This window comes from Schistocerca gregaria, chromosome 1, assembly GCF_023897955.1.
Source record: "Schistocerca gregaria isolate iqSchGreg1 chromosome 1, iqSchGreg1.2, whole genome shotgun sequence".
Taxonomy (NCBI): Eukaryota; Metazoa; Arthropoda; class Insecta; order Orthoptera; family Acrididae; genus Schistocerca; species Schistocerca gregaria.
The window spans coordinates 810819352-810837907 of NC_064920.1; the positions used below are offsets into that span (position 1 = coordinate 810819352).

General features: G+C 45.1%; 1 protein-coding gene across 5 annotated transcripts in view; it reads right to left on the minus strand.

Annotated features, from left to right (window-relative positions):
- LOC126270800 (TOX high mobility group box family member 4-like) overlaps window positions 1–18556 on the minus strand; it is a 451035-nt gene that overhangs the window by 202415 nt on the left and 230064 nt on the right. For 2 of the 5 annotated variants that reach the window (XM_049974101.1, XM_049974100.1), the window contains exon 2: window positions 10871–10919. The exons of the other annotated variants lie outside the window; for them this stretch is intronic. The gene's annotated coding sequence lies outside the window, so the exon portion shown is untranslated. The remainder of the gene's footprint in view (window positions 1–10870; window positions 10920–18556) is intronic. 5 annotated transcript variants of the gene reach the window in all.

Below are 18556 nucleotides of genomic sequence, written 5' to 3' on the forward strand. Positions count from 1 at the left end.
CGTGTTTAAAATTTCAGTCCAAAATGAGCGCTACCCTATAAAGCCATCTCTCTTTCTCTTTTACTGCCACTGTCGCTCACTGACCATCTATGTATTCTTTGTCTTTGACTACTTAGCCACCTTTTTTTATTGTCAGTTTCTCTCTCCCACTGGTACTGTCTTTCTTCTGTCCTCTGAATGAGGCGTGAGGCGGCTGGTTCCCCACTTTTCTGTCAAGTCTTTTAAAGAGGAACATGTTCGCATTTCTTGTGGTCCGACAGAAACATTTTGCCGCTGGTTCCCTTCTTTTCCCTGCCACAGCTGGGTGTCCTACGTATATAAAACTAATTCTATTTGTTATTAAATTTTGACCGCTTAATAAGAAAATTTTACATATGTACACGAATAAGTACGCATAATATAAATTAACACATTTTTTCTGGATATGTTCTTATCTTCCGCAATTCATTGAAAGTGCCAGGCTTATGATTTTATCTTAAAAGAGTAAAAATGTTATTAGAAAGATTTTACTGAATTCGCAGTTTTTCCAGTTTTACATAATTTTTGGCAGTCATTTTTAAGTTCTTTTCGGGCATGTTAAGGCCCTATTTAGCTCATTTTTTGTCACTGCAGTACCACGTTCGGCATATTTACACAGACGTGAAGTGGCCATTATACAGAGGCAGCTCGTCATCAAGTTTTATTGGCGAAAAAGTTCTGACTAAAAACATACTTTGGTGACCTCAGAACCCTTGCACATGGTCATTACGTCAGTTAAAACTACATTTACGCCTCAGGCCGGATATTACGTAAGTACGGTAAACTTGATCCTCTGTGTCTCGGTAACGGATAATGACACAAAAAAGAGTTTCAAGTTTTCCCGTAACATTATCTTAAGAACACTTGGTAAGAATTTCGGAGATTTGCCTTAAACAGAAATTATAGAAGCGGTGATCCCCACAACTTTGGTACCAAAAATTCATGGTTTATCGTGTGTATCTTGATAATGGATACAGATTTCGGAAACGGGAGAATGGCTTTTCTGGATGACTGTTTAAGGAACGTACAACTAAAATTTGAGACATTTTCTGTGGTTAGTTGTTAGAGAACTGCGGCCCACGATGCAAAATCGGCTAAAAACAGGATGTAGCGGTTTTCTACATAAGTGCGGTAACTTTGAACCTCTGGATCGCATTAACGGACTATGATATCGAAAAAAAGTTTAGACGTTTCCCTAGAATATCATCTTAAGAACATACGGTAAAAATTTCGGCGATCAGCCATTAATATTATAGAAGTGGTCAACCCAACAACGGCTACTTTTCGTACAGAAAAACCGTGGATTATCAGGGTTTTCTCAGCAACCTCCTGTGACAAATGGTGCTGTTATAAGTTACCTAAGGTCCACCCTGGGACCACATCTAATTTCAAAGGACCAATCGATGTACTCAACTTACCTGGGCTGCGCAACGATTAAATTTTGACCCAGTACTTTAGCATAGATACAGTATAACTGTTCTTCCAATAGGTATACAAATGGTCACTAGGATTAGAGCTATCCGAATCACTTGACCCCTTATCTCACTAAATACAACTACAAACATGCCATACGACAGGAAACCCTGGTATTTAGGACCAACAGCTATTTGCCCTACTCTTTAAGAAAAGTTGATGGCAATTGAAGTACATTTGATTCGAGTCTTGCTTAGTTTATTCTGTAGGCTTATTATGAACTTGCTGTTCCGTGTCACGGTGGCCACTATGCGTGATGACAACAGCCTAACCACAGAAGCTTTCGTCCGCAGTGGCGTACATACCGACACTGTTTACATAACAATATTGCACCTTATGGGAACGGAAAGGAAGATTTAAAAGCCAGATTTCTTGGATGCATATGCTACTATGTGGTGAGAAGACCACTGCTTGTTATTTTTCCTTTGACATTGCAGACAGTTTTTTGTTTTACGCGTTACCACTCATCCATTCCAGAACGTGTTTCGCAATATTCCAACTCCTGTTTCACGAACTCATGAATTATAATCGGCAGAGACAGGTCAGGACACGGCAATTATGAGTGTCAGACAGGGCAACCAGCTACAGGGCTACTACCACAGGGCAGGCTATGGACGCGCTGTTTAACACTGCCTCTGAGGACTCTCACACGCCAACAGGCGACGTTGTGACAACTGGCCGGCGGCCGGCGGCGACGGCGTGCCTGGTCTGCCGCAACAAGTCGCGACTACCGTTACGATACATACTGTACTCGCGGAAAGCGTCCAAGCCGGTTTTCTGCGGCACTGTGTGTCACGTTAACAAGCTCCGACAAGGCCTGGCTGCTGCCACGCAGCACCCCTGATGGGCGCTACTTGCAAACGCCACATCCAAATTCTAGACTTCAGTAGCGCCTGGAAGATCGGTAAAAAGAAAAACATTTTCAGTAAAGCTTACTGTTTCGAGAAAATGCATCTTTTTGTCGCGGAAATGTCACTTCACCCGCTCATGCCGAGTTCACATTCGTTCTTGAACTGGGTCCGAAAATGTACAAAGGACAGTCAAATGAGAATGAGAAAGAAAAAAACTAAGTCAGTTGTTTATTATTTCAAGAGTAATCGCCATAACTGTTAAAACATTCCCTTCGTGGAAAAAATGTTTGGGGTTACTTACGGAATCCTGATTCTAGACAGTCGTGCACCTCTTTGTCCGAAACAAATCGACGGCCACGGACGTCTTTCTTCAGGACGCCAAGAATATGGAGATCGCGTATGGAGGACGTGTAAGGCCTCCTCAGCGAAGCTTTTGCGGCTTAGGCAACATGTGGGCCCGCCTACATCCTACATACAGTCCCGATCGCCCACCCTGCGATTTCCATAGTTTTGGAGCCCTGGAGAAAGACATTGGCCGTCGATTTGCTTCGGACGAAGAGGTTCGCGCCTGGGTACAATCGTGGCTCCGTAGGCAACGGCAAACCTATATCCATGAAGGCACTGAACACCTTGTCTCACAGTGGGAGAAATGTATTAACAGTTTCGATGATTACTTTTGAAATAATAAACAGTTTGCTTAATTTTCCCCATCTGTCTCGTTTTCATTTGATTGCCCCTTATACAGCATGAGATTAAATGCTTTGTTGTATTTCTGGAAGCCCAATTACAAAAAAACTCATTAATGCAAAACAGAAGGTATGGAACGTGACATCTGAGAAAACAGAACATGATCGCCATAATTGGAGAAACTGGCAAAGTGGACAAGTTGCAATACCTCTCTGAAGATTTTGCGGTAGCGTCGGCCTTGGGAAAGAAAGCAATTGTACAGCTAAATCTACTTGGATAAAGTTTCGAGTAAGGATTACCATCTGACAGGAAAATTCCTACAAAGCTGGAAGGGACAGGGCGGTATTGTACTCTGAATGTACATGTCATAAGGTTTAGTGTAGTGGGGAAAGTCATGCAGTTGTAACAATTATGTTCAACTCCTCTATGTGAACAATTGTGCTCAACCGGGAAAGAAACCAAGGTATAAAAGGGGACACGAAGATTGTCAACATCACAGATAAAATGAGAGAGAAATATCTACCTGTCGGACGACGGTGGAGGGCACGTGCAAATGCGAGTTGATGGTCACTTGTTGAAAAGAGAGGGAGACCCATCGCAGCAAAGGCCCTGGGAAAATCAACAGTCAGAGAAGGATCACCGAACGAGGGGGTGCAGTGGTTAGCACACTGGACTCGCATTTGGGAGGACGACGTTTCAAACCCGCGTCCTGCCGCCCTGATTTAGGTTTCCCGAGATTTTCCTAAATAGCTTCAGGCAAATGACGGGATGGTTCCTCTGAAAAAGCTTGGCCGACTTCCTTCCCCATCCTTCCCTAAATCGATGGAACTGATGACCTCGCTGTTTGGTCCCCACCCGCAAATCAACATCAACCAACAGAGAAGGGTCGCCGAAAGCGTGGGGACTCCGAAGCCACATCTGACCTTACCTTCGGCAGGACGCCAGTAAACGCTTCTGACGTCACTCCAACCCAACGGAAAGTACAGGTGTCAAGAAAATGAAGAAAAGCACTGTACGCCGTCTGTAAGTTAGGTGTTTGATGACCATATATAAGACCCGAATTCGATCCTCGTCCCACAGAGGTATTTTCCTTAGTGGGAGGACCGGAAAGGGGTCCACCCAATCTCTTGTGTACAACAAAGCAGCTAGTTGGAGGTGTAACGGCTCCTGTGTCGGAAGTGGACATGAATGGCACATGAATGGCATAGATAGCGATATGCTCCAGTACTCCCATTCAGTTATGCCGCTCGGGCGGTTGACGTCGGCGAACTAGCGTCCTATTGTTCTACGAAGAAGGGAGTTTAGTGTAACTGGCGGTATTCGAACAGGCAATCAGAGGAACGTAAAGCCAACGTCACGTTTCATTTCAAACGCTGAGTCCACGAACGTTGCATCTACAAACGCCGCTGCATTTTCGTCCCCCTGTATTCCCATTAGTCTGGTAGGAAGGTGTTTGCGTTTAAAATATCGTCACTGTCAAGGACATTAGAGACTTATAAGATAAATTTAATCAATCGCGACTTCGTTAAATTAAACTTCCCACTGTTTGCCTGAAGTAACTTATCATAGTTGCAGTCAACCGTAAGAAGAATAGTCGGACAGATGTTAAAGCCTGATCCTCCTGAACAGACAACCAGTATCAGCGTCAACTGAGTCGGATGGAATAGTCCAGTGGTCTACTAAGATATTATCTTATCTGTTTATTTGCTGGCCGGCAGAGATGGCCGAGCGGTTCTAGGCGCTACAGTCTGGAACCGCGCTATCGCTACGGTCGCAGGTTCGAATCCTGCCTCGGGCATGGATGTGTGTGATGTCCTTAGGTTAGTTAGGTTTAAGTAGTTCTAAGTTCTAGGGGACTGATGACCTAAGATGTTAAGTCTCATAGTGTTCAGAGCCATTTTTTAATTTGCTTTTATTGTTAAATATTATTACTGTGATTGAACGTGGTTGCTATCACTTGCTGTATTTGTTATTATGATCAGAGCAACTGTATTGTTAAGGAATGAAATTCTTGAGAACATTTTTCCGCGAAAGGAAAAATATTACCAAAAGGAGAAACTGCATCAAAACTTTATGAAACAATGAATTTTACAAAATGTGTTAACCTTTTATGACCATATAGTACAAAGCTTTTCCCAGTGCAATATCAGGCGGACGAATATTACCTATACAGTTTGTCCTGTCTTAGTCTGATATTATATTTTAGAAAACAAAGAGGTGGGATAAAGCGTACACTATGAATCCTTTGTCTTGGATATGACCTCAGTTGTCAAAGGGTTGTCGCCTTTGAGGCCAAGGGAAGAAAGTTCCTGCTGTGCAGTTAGACACAGAATATGGTAGAGATGATGATAGAGAATAAACGAAACGGGAGCTGCATCGTCATCAGTGTAAAACTTTTTGAAGCATTCAGGCTTTGCTTGTCGTGTGTGGAACATTAATTGAATACCAGAGGTGTGTTACCAACAAAATGTTCTTATTATCAATATTTGTGTTTCCTGTGACAAATAAAAAAAAGTCTAGATTTCCGAAAATATTAGAAGGCCGCGATGTCACGACATTAACCTCGGCTGATGAAGTCTGAGAAGACTCGGCACGAGAAACGTGCAGGTATTCTGTCCATTAATGTAACTCATCACTGAGCTCCCGTCCCGAAATAATGTAGGTTCCCCAATGGTGTCAATTAGCTCCAGAGAAACAAGTTCCGCATGCCACGGAGGAAGCATGACGACACAAAAACCCCATCTGGCAGCAGCGCTGAAGGGCAAGGGAAAGTAACGCTCGTGTCCCAGTTACACGGCAAAATCCGTTAACGGCGACAAGGGGCACGCGAAGGGATGCACGGCGACCTCGTCTCTAGCATGTGATTTTCCTTATCTGCACTGCATTCTCCAGAGTCTCGTCGACACACAACCGTTTATTGCCAGCCGCCGAAAATTTTAGCAAACAACAGTACAGTATACAGCTAAACATTTTAGATATATACAAGAAAATGTTGTAACCTTTCTGCTAAAACTGGTAAATGATTCAAGCAATTTGAACACGTTATTGCATTTTTGATAAGTATTTCCTCTTTACCCTCCCACTACTCTTTGACCTTTCCTCCTACAGAACTCATGAATATTTATTATGATGACTCAGGAGTCAGAGAGCTCATAGAATCACAAAATCCTTACACAACAGTAAGTGAAATAAATTGGAGCCGTTCACTTTTTCAAGTTTCCAACAAATGTTTCGGCCCATAACTCGTGTCAAGCCATCTTTAGCTAGCCTATAGGTAGCAACAGGAGCAAACTTTCAACTAGTCATTAGTGTGGCAGTTGCTGGCAGTACTGGGCCAGTTCGAGGGGAGTGCAATATTAACACGGGGATGTGTTCTCAAACTGTTCATTCATGTATGTCACGTACCTACATTGAAGTGGCAAAAGTCAGGGGAAACGATGTACACGTATACAGATGGCGGTAGTGTGTATCGAGTACACTAGACATAAAAGAGCACTGGCGGAGCTGTCATTTGTAGTTAGGTAATTCATGTGAAAAGGTTTCGAATGTGATTATGGCTGCACCACGGGAACTAACAGACTTTGAACGCGGAATGGTAGTTGAAGCTAGACGCGTGGGAGATACCATTTCGGAAATCGTTACGGAATTCAGTATCTAGAGGTCCACAGTGACAAGATCGTGTCGAGAATACCAAATGTCAGGCATTACCTCTCGCCATGAACAACGCAGTGGCCCAACGGCCTTCGCTTAACGACCGAGAGCAGCGGCGTTTGCGTAGAGTAGTTAGTGCTAGCGGACAAGCAATACTGCAATGAATTAACGGAAGAAATCAGTTTGGGACGTACGACGAACGTATCCGTTTTGGCAGGGCGGCGAAATTTGGCGGTAATGGACTATGGCAGCAGACTACCAACGCGAGCGCCTTTGCTAAGAGCGCAACATCGCCTGCAGCGCCTCTCCTAGGCTCGTGGCCGTATCTCCGCAGCTCGTGGTCTAATGGCTAGCGCTGCTGCCTCTGGATCACGGGTTCCCGGGTTCGATTCCCGGCCAGGTTGGGGATTTCCTATGCCCGGGGACTGGGTGTTGGTGTTATCTTCATCATTTCATCGTCATCATCATCATTCGAGAAAGCGGCTAGATTGGATTGTGTAAAAATTGGACTGTGTAAAAACTGAGACGTTGTACGGGCGCATTTGAGCACCCCACAAACCAAACATCATAATAATCATAATCATCGTCGTCGTGACCGTATCGGTTGGATCATAGACGACTGGAAAACCGTAGCCAGATCAGATGAACCCCGATTTCAGTTGGTAGGAGCTGATGGTAGACTTCGCGTATGGAGCAGATCCCACGAATCCGTGTTTCAAATCGCTTAGCAGCCAACCAGATGTAGGTTTTCTGTAGTTTCCCAAAATTTCTTAAGGTAAATGCTAGATTTGTTCTTTCGAAAATTTCTTAAGGTAAATGCTAGATTTGTTCTTTCGAAAAGTGTACGGCCGATACCCTTTCCCAACCTAGACCTGCACTCCGCATGTAATGACCTATCGTCGACGGGACATTCTTCCTACCTTCCTTTCATCTATTTCTCGCTTACATGAAGATGTGTTGTTTGCATACACATTACTTCCCAGATTAATTCCGTTGACTTTAAGGGCAAAAAGTACAGTAGAAAACTAAGATTTTGCCAATTGATTGCAAAATATGTTTATCCACCGCGATAAATTTGCTAATGCAACCAATTGTAGGCTCCAGAATGTGATCTGGACCTCAGCGTATCGTTTTATGTGAATCCTCACTGCTAAGATAATAGACAGGGCCGGTTGCTTGACCGACAAATTGGTCAGAAGTAGCGTTGCACCATATGCTATCAGTGCATACATCGAGCAGTTTATGAAAGTAGAATAGATTGCACTGACCTTGCGTTTGTATTGTGTACCTGTCATTGCAGAATTTCGTACGCTTTCGGTGAATACATAGGCACTGTTCTGCTGTTCCACACTTATTCAGTATACACAGCAAATATCTAAACTGTCAAGAATAAATGTGTCTCACAAAGCAAGAAATAACGCTACGACAGACACCCTACAACTCAGAGACAAAGACGTGACAGTTCTCCTTCATCGTTCAGGAGAACACGAAGAGTCTATCTGCCATCCGTTAGGTCAGACAGTAGCAGATGACGATGAAGTTCGTCATCTGTCGAGAAGCTGTGTGTTACTAGATTTTAGTTGGGTCTGTACGTGCTAAGGTATCCGCAGAGCGAGAGACAGCTAAAGAACCATAAAGAATGTGAATGCGATATTTGTGTTCACTGTTGGGGAAAATCAAGGAAAACGAATGTCGAGAGAATCGGGCCGAACTCTTCGTCCCGTCTTCCCATCTATGACACTTTGTTTCATTGCACTACTTTCATATTCCACTCGTGCACTACTTTAAAACGTATAATCTTGTTATCCTTGATCGTTTTTGCATTTTTTATCAGAATTTACCGACCTGTCGACATCGCGATAATCGGATCAGATACGGCTAGAGACGGCGGGTTTAGAGGAACATCAGAAAGCTTCTATCAGCTTTGCTGAACAGGATTTCAGAATCCGCTCCTTCACAATATGACCCTGTTACCTTAACCGGTACGCTACCATTTTTTATGCAAGTATGTAGTTATGTAGGACTGTCATGCGCTATGCGGTCACTATCCTGTAGATTCAACATTCTCTCTTTTCTTCCCGTGGTGGATTTGTATCCTCAAAGTGTTTGCTACACTGCTCATGTTAAACTGTGCTGTGCAGACAGATTTAAAATTTGATGTGGATTTGTGATCTGATCTTTTTAAAAAGTAAATGTGCCGGTAAAAATCACGGCACAGCGAGAGAATAGGGTCGGGACGACTGCCACTCTTCGTCTGCAACGGCAACGCCATAAATCGCTGCCGTAATGCCTCGTTATTGCCGATAACTGTATGGTATTTCGAGGCATATTTAATTGGGCGATATAAAAACGTAATGATAAGAATCAGATTTAGTGCTCAAGCGCAACGGACTAGACACGATTCGGCCATTCGCATCTTTGTATATTACCCCGTAATTTCTTGGGATATTTAATGCGCTCTCAGGTATTACGTGTAATAGCGAACGGAGGCAGTCAGGTGAAAAGCTACGTGTGTGCTGTCCCCGGCGGCAGCCACGGCGGACCGCGGCGGGGGAGCTATTTTTAGCCGCGTAGACGCCGTCGCATTCCACGCGCGCCGCCATTAGTTTTGTTTATGCAGGGAGCTCCAGTTAGTCACGCACTGCTAACCACGATCATTGCACGAGTTGTTGAGCTGCGTTTTTCGTGTTTTGTTTAATTTTCCGTGATGCGCGTAACAACGCAGAAAAATTAATGGTTTACGCAGCCGACTAAAACAGGCATCCAGCTGCGCATACTGCGAGTTTGAGGGCCACAGCATTATTTGGAATAAAAAGGAAGGCACTAAAGAGAATGTGTTAAATTACGTGGCACCGCATTCTCCGTGAGAGTGACACTGCTAATAAGGGTCCTGTAGCACGATCAGCTCCTTGGGCATAGCTCCCGAGTACATTGTGTACTAATATTTTAACTAGCTCGTTAAACATCTCGTAACAACTAATGTTACAGACCATCTGACGTTCATGGGACTAAATATTATGGAGGAGCAGTATATTGGCCATTAATGTCCCTGAATTGATCGGTACCTTTTTTTTTTTTTTCTTCACGGTTTAATATGCAGTACGCATAGATGGGGCAGGGAATGGCAATGAATCTCAATGTAGACAAGTGTAATGTGCTGCGAATACATAGAAAGAAAGATCCCTTATCATTTAGCTACAATATAGCAGGTCAGCAACTGGAAGCAGTTTATTCCATAAATTATCTGGGAGTACGCATTAGGAGTGATTTAAAATGGAATGATCATATATAGTTGATCGTCGATAAAGCAGATGCCAGACTGAGATTCATTGTAAGAATCTTAAAGAAATGCAATCCGAAAACAAAGGAAGTAGGTTACAGTACGCTTGTTCGCCCACTGCTTCAATACTGCTGAGCAGTGTTGGATCCGTACCAGGTAGGGTTGATAGAAGAGAGAGAGAAGATCCAACGGAGAACAGCGTGTCTCGTTACAGGATCATTTAGTAATCGCTAACGCATTACGGAGATGATAGATAAGCTACAGTGGAAGACTCTGCAGGAGAGACGCTCAGTAGCTCGGCACGGGCTTTTGTTGAAGTTTCGAGAACATACCTTCACCGAGGAGTCAAGCAGTATATTGCTCCCTCCTACGTACATCTCGCGAAGAGACCATGGGGATAAAATCAGAGAGATTAGAGCCCACACAGAGGCATACCGTCGATCCTTCTTTCCACGAACAATACGAGACTGGAATAGAAGGGAGAACCGATAGAGGTTCTCAAGGTACCCTCCGCCACACACCGTCAGGTGGCTTGCACAAGGCTGTACAAACTAATTAGACGCGGCGTGGCTGGAATAATCATCCTAGAAGTATCTTTACGTAGTACGAAAACTGGGAAGACCTAGCCGTAAATGTCCCTGAATAGTGATCAAACATCAGACTAGTATAGCGTTTGTGGCCTCAGTGTAATAAAAGATTATCTTCTTTTGCTACAAGTTCATCGTTCTCTTTGCCGATGACTGAAAACAACTGCTCCCTGTATCGTCACAATCTATAAAATTGCGTATTGGTTTCAAAAATCACTTGCGGACTACAGATGCGAGTGAGATCTCGGCAACGAAGGTAACGGGAACGTCCATAAATATATAAAAAAGTAACGGAGGCAGAAAAAGGACATAATAGTACTTACCTCTAGCTAACAGAGAAGCTCACCGGCTGCTTTAAGGACTGCAACTCACCTGCAAAACCACAAAAATATGTCAGGCTAAACGGTAGCAGATGTGCAGAGGTACTTGGCTAATATTACTGTGACACAAAGAAATATGTCAGACGTAACAACACACATTTCGTGGTCACAGTACTGTGCACCTACGTCCTCAGTCTATTTCAAAACCGCTCCTTAGTGTCTATAGCGTAACGAAACAAGACACGTCGCACAGCACCTTAATTTTCATATACACAGTGAAACTGGGGTTATTTAATTTATGTAAAATCTTATAAATTTGCGATATCTATGTGACTAGCATACGAGGGGTGAAGACTTTCCTCAGCGGTGGTTTACATGTCTCTCGCGGTTCGCATACGCCGGTCTAAACGCATATCGCTCGATAATTCACGGCTTTCAGTTTATCTCCTCGAGTTCTTTCTGGTGAGATGAACAGTAACTGGTGTGATAAATCAATGCGACTACGTACTTGACACGAAGCCTATCTACCATAATGAGAAATCGGAAATTAAGCCTCAGGCAGAGGATATTCAGACGTTTTACTTAATTCTTTGTGAATATTTCCATCTACTGCTTTCACTAGGCTCAGCTTATTTTTTAAGATTAACCACACGCACAGTCACTTAAGGTGACGTCAGCAGCTTCAAGAAAAGTCCTTGCCCAAAGAGAGAAGAGCCACGGGGAGCAAAAACTAATCAGGTGCGAACCCTACAAGGCAGGAGGGGAAAAGAAAGTTCAGTTTGCTCTTCTGGAACTGATGACGTGATTATTTAGTACTTATTTCGTTTCGTACAACTGTATTCGTCTTTCAGACCAAACGAATGGAGTGGCCACAAATAACAAACGATACGCCTTCCGTTGACAAGTCGAGCAGAATTTTAAAACTGCTTAAAAATTTACGCTTGAGGTGCGGATTCGTCCCCTCACAGCGACTCGACTTTCAATAAATAACTCCAACCCCTGTCAGTCGCGTAATTTTAGGGAAAGGCGAAGACAAAACCCTTCTTTGAAAGCACGGCGAGGACGAATGCAATCCAGGGAAAACAAGCGAGGCGAATAAGGAAGGAAAGGCGGGGGGAAGGGAGGGGAGCAGGCAGTGAAAGAACAAGGGGAGCTCTGTAAGCAGCTGTAGGTCGGTAATGAATGTTCCACGCGCCGTTTCCCACCCTCCCTTTTTGCTCGTCACTTGAACCTCGTGGAGGGCTGAACTAGAAGCCGGCGCTGGGATTCTCAGTTTCCCGCTGTCTACGTCCCGTGAAAACCCCCTGTGCACTCAAGCGGGCCACTCTTATTGCTCGGTTTGCGACACATCTCTGATGTTTTTAGTTGTCGGTTTATCTTATGTAGCATAGACTTTATGTATCAACTATCAGCAGAGTAATTGCACATTCAAAAAATCTGTCGTTACAACTTGTTATCGACTGAAGCTGCTCGCAATAATTTTGCAAACTTTAAACTAAAATTCAAAAAAATATGTGTTTTATTCACTACATATGCGGAACGTAAATGAGAAAAGTGATCAGAAACAGTGAATGGTAGCACAATGTAGTATACCCCGGAAGTTGAGTAACAATCGTGTGACCATCACATACACTCCTGGAAATGGAAAAAAGAACACATTGACACCGGTGTGTCAGACCCACCATACTTGCTCCGGACACTGCGAGAGGGCTGTACAAGCAATGATCACACGCACGGCACAGCGGACACTCCAGGAACCGCGGTGTTGGCCGTCGAATGGCGCTAGCTGTGCAGCATTTGTGCACCGCCGCCGTCAGTGTCAGCCAGTTTGCCGTGGCATACGGAGCTCCATCGCAGTCTTTAACACTGGTAGCATGCCACGACAGCGTGGACGTGAACCATATGTGCAGTTGACGGACTTTGAGCGAGGGCGTATAGTGGGCATGCGGGAGGCCGGGTGGACGTACCGCCGAATTGCTCAACACGTGGGGCGTGAGGTCTCCACAGTACATCGATGTTGTCGCCAGTGTTCGGCGGAAGGTGCACGTGCCCGTCGACCTGGGACCGGACCGCAGCGACGCACGGTTGCACGCCAAGACCGTAGGATCCTATGCAGTGCCGTAGGGGACCGCACCGCCTCTTCCCAGCAAATCAGGGACACTGTTGCTCTTGGGGTATCGGCGAGGACCATTCGCAACCGTCTCCATGAAGCTGGGCTACGGTCCCGCACACCGTTAGGCCGTCTTCCGCTCACGCCCCAACATCGTGCAGCCCGCCTCCAGTGGTGTCGCGACAGGCGTGAATGGAGGGACGAATGGAGACGTGTCGTCTTCAGCGATGAGAGTCGCTTCTGCCTTGGTGCCAATGATGGTCGTATGCGTGTTTGGCGCCGTGCAGGTGAGCGCCACAATCAGGACTGCATACGACCGAGGCACACAGGGCCAACACCCGGCATCATGGTGTGGGGAGCGATCTCCTACACTGGCCGTACACCTCTGGTGATCGTCGAGGGGACACTGAATAGTGCACGGTACATCCAAACCGTCATCGAACCCATCGTTCTACCATTCCTAGACCGGCAAGGGAACTTGCTGTTCCAACAGGACAATGCACGTCCGCATGTATCCCGTGCCACCCAACGTGCTCTAGAAGGTGTAAGTCAACTACCCTGGCCAGCAAGATCTCCGGATCTGTCCCCCATTGAGTATGTTTGGGACTGGATGAAGCGTCGTCTCACGCGGTCTGCACGTCCATCTCGAACGCTGGTCCAACTGAGGCGCCAGGTGGAAATGGCATGGCAAGCCGTTCCGCAGGACTACTTCCAGCATCTCTACGATAGTCTCCATGGGAGAATAGCAGCCTGCATTGCTGCGAAAGGTGGATATACACTGTACTAGTGCCGACATTGTGCATGCTCTGTTGCCAGTGTCTATGTGCCTGTGGTTCTGTCAGTGTGATCATGTGATGTATCTGACCCCAGGAACGTGTCAATAAAGTTTCGCCTTCCTGTGACAATGAATTCACGGTGTTCTTCTTTCAATTTCCAGCAGTGTACATACTGTGTAGATTCAGGTGCCTCCTAATAACTGGTCATCTGTCGAAGTAGCGATATGTAATGTTCTTTGGATTATTTATGTGCTCCTTACAATGCAAGTTCAAATGGCTCCGAGCACTATGGTACTTAACACCTGAGGTCATCCGCCCCCTAGAACTTAGAACTACTTAAACCTAACCAACCCAAGGACATCACACACATCCATGCCCGAGGCAGGATTCGAACCTGCGACCGTAGCAGCAGCGCGGTTCCAGACTTAAGTGCCTAGGACCGCTCGGCCACAACGGCCGGCAAACAATGCAAGTATTGTGTCGATTATGTGTAATAAGGCATACATAATTTTGGACACTAGCGTGCCATATCGCGTTCGCGAAAGTGTCACTAAGAAGAACACTGATCTACTTTGGCTGTTTCCTGCCTACCCCGTCTACTGTATTGGTCATTTTTAAAACTGCTATCCACTTGGAAATTAGCTTCTACATTATTTCCGAAAAATGTTTTGATCAGGTTGATGATGAAGGTGATTATGGTTTTATCATGGTTTTATGATGTAGATGATTATGAGTTTATAGAGAAGAGACTAATCAATCTCCCCATTCTAGGTGAACTCTGATGTTACCGATGATGAGGAGGAGGAGGGTAAAAGGGACATTTTTCGTTGCGAAATGCACTTCGATGACACGTTAGTGCAATCTATTTCTTCACTAAAGTAATTACTTGTAGCCGAGAATATCTAAAAACAATACTCTTGACTCATGAAGGCTGGTTGAAAAGTCATTGAAATAAGGCAGATCGTGTTGGTGCAACAACTTTTTGAATAGCCCGATGCAAGAAAATGGCTCGTTCAAAACGGATTAAATATGTTATGTGTGATACATGAAAGTGAACGTACACTGACAACGCTGTCTGTGCTTAAACTAAACTTGGGAAATAACCACCGACACGAGCTATCAAAAAGTAACCTCGTCAACCACTTCACTTAACCCAGAAAATGAAGTTTACTTTCAGATTATAACTTTTTAAAGTAGTCGAACATTTTTCGCAATCTAGAGCTTCTGTTTATGCAGGATTATGATAACCTGAAGTCCTGACAGAGCTAATATATTGAGACATAATACAGGGGCGCAAGGCAAAACTGGCCTGGAAAAAATTTCATCAAGTTTAATATATGCAAACCAACCAGGAACCATCTGCCCCGCTTCCGTATGATGTAAACTGGGTAGCCTGTCTTAAGGCACATGAAATGTTTTCCAGTTCAGTTTTATTTTTCACGTTGTATATGCATAAGTGGCACCACTGTACAATATGTACACACTCAGGGATTGTGGTGTTCGTGATTATTTGTCACGGCCATTGGCGATCAGATGGCGCTCAGGGGCCCTGTCCGTGCGCCTTCTGTTGTGACTCTGCAGGCAGTAACTGTGCTGAATTTACGAGGTGAACAGTGTTTGTAAAAATCATCCGACGGCACAACCAGGCCCAGCAACGAGTACGTACTCCTGTTGAACATCTTTAGCCACTTGAAAGCGGTCGCACTGTGGGCCTACGGGAAACTGGTTGGACGTTTTGACGGACTATTGCACATGGACAATGTATCGATGATGTGTTACTGCTTTCAGCAGTGGTCTGTGGAACATTCCCACACTTGTAGACCAGGTTCTGGGCGTTACGAAACCCGGTCTCAGCTTGCACTGCTGTGTCATCAGGGACCATTGGGAACCGTCAATTGCAGCAAGATTAAGATCAGATTGTGTCTCTGGCCAGGCTACCACAGACACTGCCGAGCGTGGCTACCCTGGTGTCGTGAAAGAGTTCAGTAGAGGGTGGAGTGGCGCTGTGACGTCTTCAGTGACGGGGAGGAGGTATATGCGATCGATGGACGTACACTTGTAGGTCGCAGGCCTGGTGAGCTGCCTATTCCAGAGTGCATTCGCCCACCACACACAAATCCTATCCCAGGCTTCACGGTGTGGGGGGCCATCAGTTGCAACTCGCTGTCACATTTGGTGCTTCTGCAGTGAAAAGTAGTCAGCGTCCGATATATTGCACAGGCTATTATCCCCGTGCTGCTGCCATTCCTACGACATTTGCTTTATCAGCTGGACAATGCACGTTTACATACAGCTGCTGCGACGCAACTTGCTGTTCATGATATATAACGACTGCTCTGGCCAGAAACGCCACCATATATCTCGCCAATTAAATACATATCGGACGTGATGAAGTGGAAACTTACTCGTCTTCCAGGGCCTGCAAGGAAAATTGCCGGATTGCAATAAAGGGCGCAATTTGTTTGTCACAACCTACCGCATCATCCCTTTGTAATAGTTTACATGGCGAGAATACACACCTGCGTTGTCACCATGGAGGTACAGCTCTTAGTAATGCGACTGTTTGGCCGCCCTTTACTGTGACTTGTTGAATAATTTGATCTAAATTTGTTATAATGTACTTCTATAATAATGAACTAACTGTCACCTCTCTTGTCAGTAAAGTGGCCTTGACCTTGAAGGTGTTGCATTTTTTTTCCTACGATATATTATGATGAACAAAGCTGAAGATTTGTAGTATGGTTTACGTACAAAATGTTCACTCACAGATTTGACATATAGTTGCGGTTGTAAACGTCACGTTGTCAGCCTCGCAGGCTGTAAGCTCACTGACACTCTTGAGATATTAATAACAACAACGTAGCGGGCAGAAACAGCGCAGCGTTGTTTTATAATTTCTCGGCCGGTCGGTGTGACCGAGCGGTTCTAGGCGCTACAGTCTGGAACCGCGCGACCGCTACGGTCGCAGGTGCGAATCCTGCCTCGGGCATGGATGTATGTGGTGTCCTTATGTTTAAGTAGTTCTAAGTTCTAGGGGACTGATGACCTCAGAAATTAAGTCCCAAAGTGCTCATAGCTATTTGAACCATTTTATAATTTCTCCGTAATTACAACAGCTAAAAATATGGTCTGCTTTACATGCTCAATAGATACACTCCTTGATAAAGTGCTGATTTGGGGGAGCCATAGAAAACCTGAATCAGCATGGCCCGAGACACATTTGAAATTTGCTTCTACCAAAATACGAGTTCAGAGTCCAAACAACCACCCCATTGAGCTCTGTAACAGCAAGCAAGGCTAAGCTGAATTCTGAATAAAGATCCTGTCTTGCCGAATACCACAGAATGAAAATAGATACATCACATTCTTTTCGGTGCAGAGAGGTGTTACAGCTAGAAGGAAACACATGAGACACGGATACGAACGCCCCGTCCCATCCCCTTCGCCTCCGTCACTACACACACAAAGAGAGAGACAGAGAGAGAGGCAGCAGGTTGATGCACGTGTCACACACTGTGGGATGAGCAGCGCGAAACAATGGCCGCCACCGCCACGGTAACGGTGCCATCGGCGATGGGGCGGAAATCAAGGCTCCGGTGGCTGCAATCTGGAACAATTTCCTCCCTGCCGCGCTAATGAGCGCGGCGCGCGGGGCAGTATTGGAATTATCGCGGTTTTCTCGCAGCTCGCGAGGCGTTCGCCAGCTATCTGTCAATTTCCTGGCGCGAGCCGGCTCGCGCAAGACGACGCGCAGCCGCGTCCTAATGCGCCAATTTGCTGACGCGTCGCTCTTCGCGGATTGCCGTTAATTCGCAATACCGCGCGCGGCTCAAACCTGACCCGCCTGCTGCAGAACCACCTCTTCCACAACATCCAATTGGTGGATTGTAACGCGCGCTACAATATAGATCGACTATTATAAATTATATTTTCTCATTAAACTGCTGGCTTGCACCCAGCTGACACACGTGAAAGTGTACAATAATGGAAGCAATAAAGTTTCAGTAGACACGAGGCATTTTCGAGATACTCGTAACTGCAAGTGTGTGAAACGAGCTGCCATTGACTTTATTATGAGAATTGTCCTTCTTAGTGCACATGTATTTGAAGTGTAACATGTCAGTATGGTCCGACGTGGACTTGTCGAGCAGAGCCTGTACTTTGGCGTTCAGGATTACCTGGCCTCATTCCTCGCTTTTTCTGTCTGCGGTCATCTCAAAAGTGAAGTGTTAATATGTGTGAAGAACTGAAGCTGCGAATTGTCGAGATGATCTGGGGATCTTTGAAAGAAATCTTAACTCACTGCGGAAAGGAGTGTAATACTGCGTTGAAATGCGAATACGATAGGTGAAACACCTCCTCTTAACAAGTACGAGTGTGCATTAAACTGTACCGTGTAACGAGCTGAAACAGTTTTGTATTTGTTGTTAACGTAATGCAGTGAGTAAAATTTGCGTCCAATTAAATCGGACTTAATTGATAAGTTTACATGTGAAACACATTTGTACTAACTAGCACACTATTTCATATTGTTGTGAGTGTCGTCTCGAACAAATCATTCGGAATTATCAAATGAAAGGCTCGTTTTTACGTGTTTACTAGAACGCCTTCGCTTGTATAACTGCGTAGCTTCCGCGGTCAGAGTTAGACGACACCATACCCAGAAAACTTTTATGTCGTATTCGCTTGCGTTATCATGTATCTTCAGGCACCTCAGTTTTCGCTATTAATTATGATAGAATCTGTATGGTACATCCAGGGAAGAGGGAAAACAGAAGTCGTAAAAAAAAGGAAACGGTGACG